We start from the raw sequence: 7,373 nt of genomic DNA, 5'->3' as shown, positions 1-7,373 counted from the left end.
AGCCCATCCTTGATCCTCCTGTGAAACACAACAGGAAGTAAATTCATCTGAATGATGTGCTAAAACACTTGTTGACATTAACAGAAGGAGTCCTGGCTGATTTTAGATTGAAACTTCTAACAAAGGAGCTTTGGAGAATGAATGCTGTCGGGCAGAGAACGCTTCTTTATAACTCAACTCCACAAATGCTGCCATTTAAAGAGTTTTTCATGACAAATAGAAAACCAAATAAACTCTCTTGCTTTGGATAATTCACTGGAGCCTTTGACACTGTGAAAATGTTTTTCTTTCTCTCTCTGTCTCTCTCTTTCAATAATCAGAATGAGGAACCAGCAGACTGGGTAACGTCCGCCCCATCTTACCCCTCACTTATCTCTTTTCTCATTGTTGGCTCACCACCAACTGTCATATTGATCCATATGAGTTATGACTGAGAATTTATTATATGCAAGACTCCCTAGGTTTTCAAAACAAATCTGGAGGCATTGTCCCTCGAAACTTACAATCAAGTATGTAAAATACACATACAAATAAATCTATAAATAAATATACATAATACAAGGTGGAAAAGTGATAAAGGTCATGTGGGAGGTTGGAATCTTGTGATATGGAGATTCAAAGGGAGCGGAAATAACTTTAGACTGGAGTGAAGAGAAAGATTCCTTCCCTTTTGTTGAGAAAGGCCAAAAAAGCATACTTTTGAGTGGGGAGTTCACCGTGGTATCAGGACAGCTATTAAGAGAAGTTTAAAAAGAAATGCCCAGGTGATCTATGCTGGATACTCAGTTAGAGGAAGAGAGAATTTTTACATGTGTCACGTTGAGACCTTGTTTCCTTCCTTTTGCTGCACAAATATTTATTTTTTAAGGCCTGAATATCCATCTTCTGTCCATATTCGTTCCCTTAATTAAAAACCATCATGATGACAAACATTTTCTCTCACATCCTGCATTTTTCCTAATCGAAGTGCACTGCTTCTAGATATTTCCTTCCAGTTTAAAGTTTTTACAGCTTGTTTCCATATTTAAGAACAAGGAGAAAAGGACAAGCTATCCTCAATCATATGGACAGGAATGGAGGTATCTTAGAATTATGACATTCTTAGGGGAAGGTCTTGTAGATTTCAAGCGTCATACAGGGAGCCCTAGTCTCAAGCCTAGAACTTTTTTAGCCAACTATTAGGACTATTAATGAAAAATTTCCAAAAACCCATAAGGACTCAGAAGAGAAGCATCAAAATGTCCCAAATCTGGCCCTCTTTATCATGACCCTGTGGGGGTGTGTGGTGTAATGGTTAACTAGAAGATATAATAAGGAGATATAGGCTTCACTTACAGGAAATTCAGGAAAGATTTACTACTTTAGCTTGGCTTGACATGGTGCAGAACCCACTTCCACAATCCATTCATGGAACCAACTGTATCTGGTAGGCACTAAGGATCTAATGGTAAACTGAAACAACCCTGCCTTCAAGGTGGCCATAATGAGATCAACAATGGTTCCCCAGTTTCTTTAGGCCAAACTGATCACTTTCTTTTTTGCAAAATCCTGAAGCCCCAAAGAAGCATCTCTGGCAGTGGTAACAACAGAAATGACAAAAAGAGAGGCTTGGTTTGCAGTAATAGTAGACTAGAAAACTCAGACACATACAAGAATGTTTTTTGGCAACATTATTGGCGATAGCCAAAAAGAACCCAAATTCGTCAACATGAGGAATAGATAAGTAAATTGCTGTGTGTTCATAAACTAATGTACAGCAATGAAAATGAATTAACTACAGCTACATGCAAGAAAAATGAGTGAATCTTAAAAATATAATAATACATACTGTATGATTCCATTCTTATAAAGTCTGAAAACCAGGAAAAACTAAGATATAATGTTAAAGAATATACAAGATGGTGGTAAATCTATAAGGAGAGTCATGCAAGTGATAACCATAAAATCAGGATTGTGGTTTCCTTTACAGGGGAGGAGAATAGGCGATGTGACTGGAAGGAGCATGGGGGAACTTCTGGGGACTGAACAGTGAGAGTGTGTGGCATCTGAGCCACAACCTGCTCCATTACCACCATCCCCAGCTCAGCAAGGTGGAAGCTCTACCCCAGGTATTGCAGCCAAGAACATGGGGCTCCCTCTCCCACAGCTTCTATCGAGGGCTATGGTATTTCCCCAGGAGAGGCAGGCCACCAGCATTTCCCAGATCCCCATCTCTGTGTTACTGAAGTTCTATTCTAGGCCAGTGTGGCAAAGAGGCCTCAGGCTCCCTTCCTCCACCAAACCCTCACTTGCAGGGCAGAAACCCTACCCCAGGCAAGACTGACCAAGAATACTGGTCCCCAATGACCCCAGCTTGCTTGTAGGGTGGAGGTTCAAAACTAGGAGAGGCAAGCCAAGAAGACCAGGAGCTACCACCCCCACCAAGCACACCACTTGTAAAGCCAGGTGTCACTACAGGAGGACACTCTCCCAACCACCAGCTCCAGATCAGTGGCACAGAAGTTCTGCCCAGGGAGAAAAGCAGGCTGGAAGAATAGAGAGCTCCAGAGCTCTCCCCAAGAAGATTGATTTTATTTGGAATAGAGTTTAGGGAAGTTCAAACCTAAGGATACTATTAAAAATAATGAGTTTTGGTGGTAAGCAATTAAGAGGAGGCTAGTAGCAACATAAAAGCAACAACACAAATGTAAACCAGATAGAAGTTTAAAAGGAAAAAACAAGAAAAGATACAGCCACGAAAGTCCCTTTGGGAATCAAAACAAGCCCAAAAGTCTGGCCTCAAAGACTATCCCTCCAAAGAGGCTTCAAATTTAAGTGGATCAGACTATGGGGCAATGTATGAGCAATCAGCTGGCAATTACTGGGGGTTAACAGTTAGGGGTGATGCCAATCACAGCACATCAGCTGAAAGCTTAATAAGGAGATCAGAAAAAGAGATAGTCGCAGGGAACACTGCTAAAATCACTGTCATCCAGAGTGACTGTGCATGCACATGCCCAAGGCTGCACTCTCTGAGGAGAACATCAGAGGCTACACATTGTGGGGGTAACAGACATCAACAAAATACAGTCATGCTCTGCATAACAACATTTCAGTCAACTGGACTGAACATATGGACTGCACATACGATGGTAGTCCTGTAAGATTAGTACCATACAGCCTAGGCCTGTACTAGGTTATACCACCTAGGTTTGTGTAAGTACACTCTATGATGCTTGCACAATGACGAAATCACCTAATGACACATTTCTCAGAATGGATCCCCATCATTAAGTGACACATGACTGTATCCCAGCCCAGTTACTAAAAAAGTAAACAATAACAACAACAAGCCAAGAAAGGAAGGGCATGTGCAGATTAGTATCCAGAGTCACTACAATATATTATATTTAAATGTCTAGTTTTCAAGGAAAAAACTATGAGATTTGCAAAAAAAAAAAAAAAAAAAAAAAGGAGGGGGGATTGTGACTCATACATAGGGAAAAAAGCAGACACAGAAACTGCCTTTGAAAGAGTCCTGATTTCAGACTTACCAGAAAAATACTTCAAAGCAGCTATTATCAATATGTTCAAAAAACTAAAGGAAGCCACTCTTAAAGAAGTAAAGAAAGATATGATAAACATTGTCTCATTAAATAGAGAATATTGATAAAGAGATAGGTATTATTTATCTTTTAAGAGGGGAACAAAATGGAAATTCTAGTGTTGAAAAGTTACAATAATAAAAATGAAAAATTTAGTAGAGAATTCAACAGTAGATCTGAGCTGAAAAAAGAATCAGTAAGTTTGAAGACAGGTTGAGAGAGATCATGCAATCTGAAGGCCAGAAAGAAAAGTGAATGAAGAAAAATGAACAGAGCCTCAGAGAAATGTGGGACACCATTAAGTGTATTAGCATACATGTAATGGGAATACCAGAAGGAGAGGAAAGAGAGAAAGGAGCAGAAAAAATATTTGATGAAATAATAGCTGAAACCTTTGCAAGTTTGATGAAAAACATTAATATACAAATATAAAAAAACTCAACAACCCCAATTATGACAAATTCAAAGAGATCCACACCCGGACACATCATACTCAAAATGTTGAAAGACAAAAACAAAGAGAAAATCTTGAAATTACCAAGAGAAAAATGATGCATTGTGTATAATAGAACCACAATACGATTACCTGCTGATTTTTCATCAAAAACAATGAAGGTCACGAGGTAGTGGGATGGCATATTCAAAGTACTGAATGAAGAAAACCCCATCGACCAAGAATTATATATCCAGAAAAACTATCCTTCAAAAATGGAAGTAAAATAAACACATCTTAAGATAAGTACAAACTGAGAATATTCATTGCCAGCAGATGTGTATCTTTAAGTAAATGCTAAAAGAAGTTCTTCGAACTGAAAGCAGTGACACCAGACAATAATTAAAATACACACACACACAAAAGTGCTGGTAGAGATAATTATGTAGATAATTAGTAAAAACAGCATAATTGCATCTTTCTTCTCTTAAATGATTTAAAAAGCAATTATATAAAACAATATGTACATAAATGTATTTCTGGCCATGTAACATCTGGAACATAACATATTGACAATAACAATGCAAAGAAGTTGTATGGGAACAAAACTGCACTGGAATAAGGAAACAACACCAGATGGCAACTCCAATCTGAAAAAAACAAATCAAGAGAACAAGAAATGATAAACAAGAAGGTAAATATAACAAACCCTCTAAATATATACTGTTCTCCTTTCTTCTCTTAGCTTTTTTAAAAAAAACATAAAATTGTACAAAGTGATACTTCTCACACCGTATTGTTGAGTTTTTAACATGTAGACATAAGAACAGTAACAAGAATAGCACAAAAAAAGAGATAGTAGAGTTATATAGAACTAGCATTTCTAAACACATGAGTTAAGTTAGAATAAATCTGATACAGAGTCTGGTAAGTTAAGATATATATTGTAAGCCTTAGACCAACCACTAAGGAAATAACTTCAAATATGCATATTTAAAGGAACTGAAATGTTACACTGGAAAATATTCACTTAATACAAAAGAACATAACAGACACTTTAGATTCAAAGATACAAAAAGGATTGATACCATGCAAACAGCAATCCATGGGAGCACAAAAAGAGCACAAAGGTATTGGTGGGAGCAAAAATGTATTTGAATAAGAGAATAATGCTAGTTGGTAACCGCAATCCTAGGGAACAAGTGAAGAGAATTAGCGTTAGTATGGCTGATGTGGCTCTATTAATACCAGGCAATAGATACTTAAAAAATATGTTACTAGTGATCAAGAGGGATATTCTATAAGAATAAAAGAATCAAGCTTCAAAAAATTTGAGTATTGGAATAATACAAAATATGTTCTCCAATCACAATGCAATGAAGTTAGAAAGTCAGTACCAGAAAGAAATTTGGAAAATTCACACATATGTAGAAATTAAACAACATACTCCTAAATAATAAATGATCAAAGAAGAAATCACAAGAGAAATTAGAAAATACCTCGAGGTGAGTGAAAATGAAAACACAATATACTAAAACTTAGGGGATAGAGCTATAGGAGTGTTTAGAGGGAATTTTAGATGTAAATGCCTGTATTAAAAAAAAAAAGAAAGATCTCAAGTCAATAACTTAAACTTATACCTTAAGATATTGGAAAGAGAAGAAAAAAATTAAAGGTAAAGGAAGCAAAAGAAAGGGAATAATAAACATTGTAGCAGAAATAAATAAAATAGAGGATAGGAAAAAATAGAGAAAAGCAACAAAACCAAAAATTCATTCTTTGAATAGATGAACATAACTGACAAACTTTTAGCTTTACTGGCTAAGAAAAAAAAGAGAGAAGACATAAAATCAGGAATGAAAGAGAGGAAATAACTGTCAGCTTTACAGAAATGTAAAGATTATATGGAAATACCATATAAAAGTTAGATAAATTAGATGAAATGGAAAAATTCCTAGAAAGAAACAAAGTGCCAAAATAGACTCAAGAAGAATTAGAAAATCTGAATAGACCTATAATAAGTTAAGAGATTGAATCAGTAATTAACTACTTCCCACAAAGAAAAACAGCCTCAAATAGCTTTGCTGGTGAGTTATCCCAAACATTTAAAGAACTACAACCAATTTTTACAAACTCTTCAAAAAATTGAAGAGGAGGGAACACCTCCCGACTCATTCTATGAGGCCAATATTATCCTGATACCAACACCATAAAAATACATCACCAGAAAACAAAACTTTAGACACTCTCTCTTATGAATATAGATGCAAAAATCTTCAATAAAATACTAGCAAATCAGGCCAGCAACACATGGCCAAGTGGGGTTTGTCCCAGGAACGTAGTTGGTTTATCATCCAAAACTCATTTAACGTAATAGCCCATATCAATAGAAAGGCACAAAAGGACAAAAAGCACATGATCGTCTCAATATATGCAGGAAATACATAAGACAAAATCCAACATCCTTTTGTGATAAAAACATCCAACAAATTAGGAATAAAAAGAAACTTTCTCAAGCTGAAAAAGTACATCTAGGAAAAAGCCACAGCTAATATCATACCTAATTGTGAAAGACTGAATGCTTTCCCCCTAAAATCAGCAACAAATTAAGGATGCTTTCACTACTTCAATTCAGCATTGCACTGGAGACTCTAGCCAGGGCAATTAGGCAAGAAAAAGAAATAAATGGTGCCCATCTTAGAAAAGAAGAAGTAAAACTATCTTTAATTTGCAGATGACATGATCTTACATATAGGAAATCCTAAGTAATCACCAAAAAATTATTAAATCTAGTAAATGAATTTATCAAGGTGGCAGGATACAAAATCAATGTACAGAAATCAATTGTATTTCTATACACAGGCAAATGAACAATCCCAAAAGGAAACTAGGAAAACGATTCATTTAAAACAGCATCAAAGAAAGTGAAAGACTTAGAAATAAATTTAAGAAGAGAAATGCAAAATTTGTACTCTGAAAACTATCAAACATTGTTGAGAGAAATTAAAGAAGGCTTAAATAAATGAAAGGACATCCCATGTTCATGAATTGCAAGACAGTATTGTTAAGAGGACAATATTCCCCCAAACTGATCTACAGATTCAAAGCAATCCCATCAAAATCTCATCTGACTTTTTGCAGAATTTGACAAGTTAATCATAAAATATATATAGACATGCAAAAGACCATGAATAGAAAAAAAATTTTGAAAATAAAAACCCACAAAATTTGAGGAGTCACACTTCCTGATTTCAAAACTTACCACAAGGCTAAAAATACAAGACATTTTTGATACTGGCATAAAGATAGGTATATAGTTCAATGGAACAAACTTGAGAGTCCAGAAATAAAACATT

Source organism: Equus caballus, chromosome 30, assembly GCF_041296265.1.
Source record: "Equus caballus isolate H_3958 breed thoroughbred chromosome 30, TB-T2T, whole genome shotgun sequence".
Lineage (NCBI taxonomy): Eukaryota > Metazoa > Chordata > Mammalia > Perissodactyla > Equidae > Equus > Equus caballus.
The sequence above is the reverse complement of the archived record's forward strand: the minus strand, read 5'-3'. Positions refer to the sequence as shown.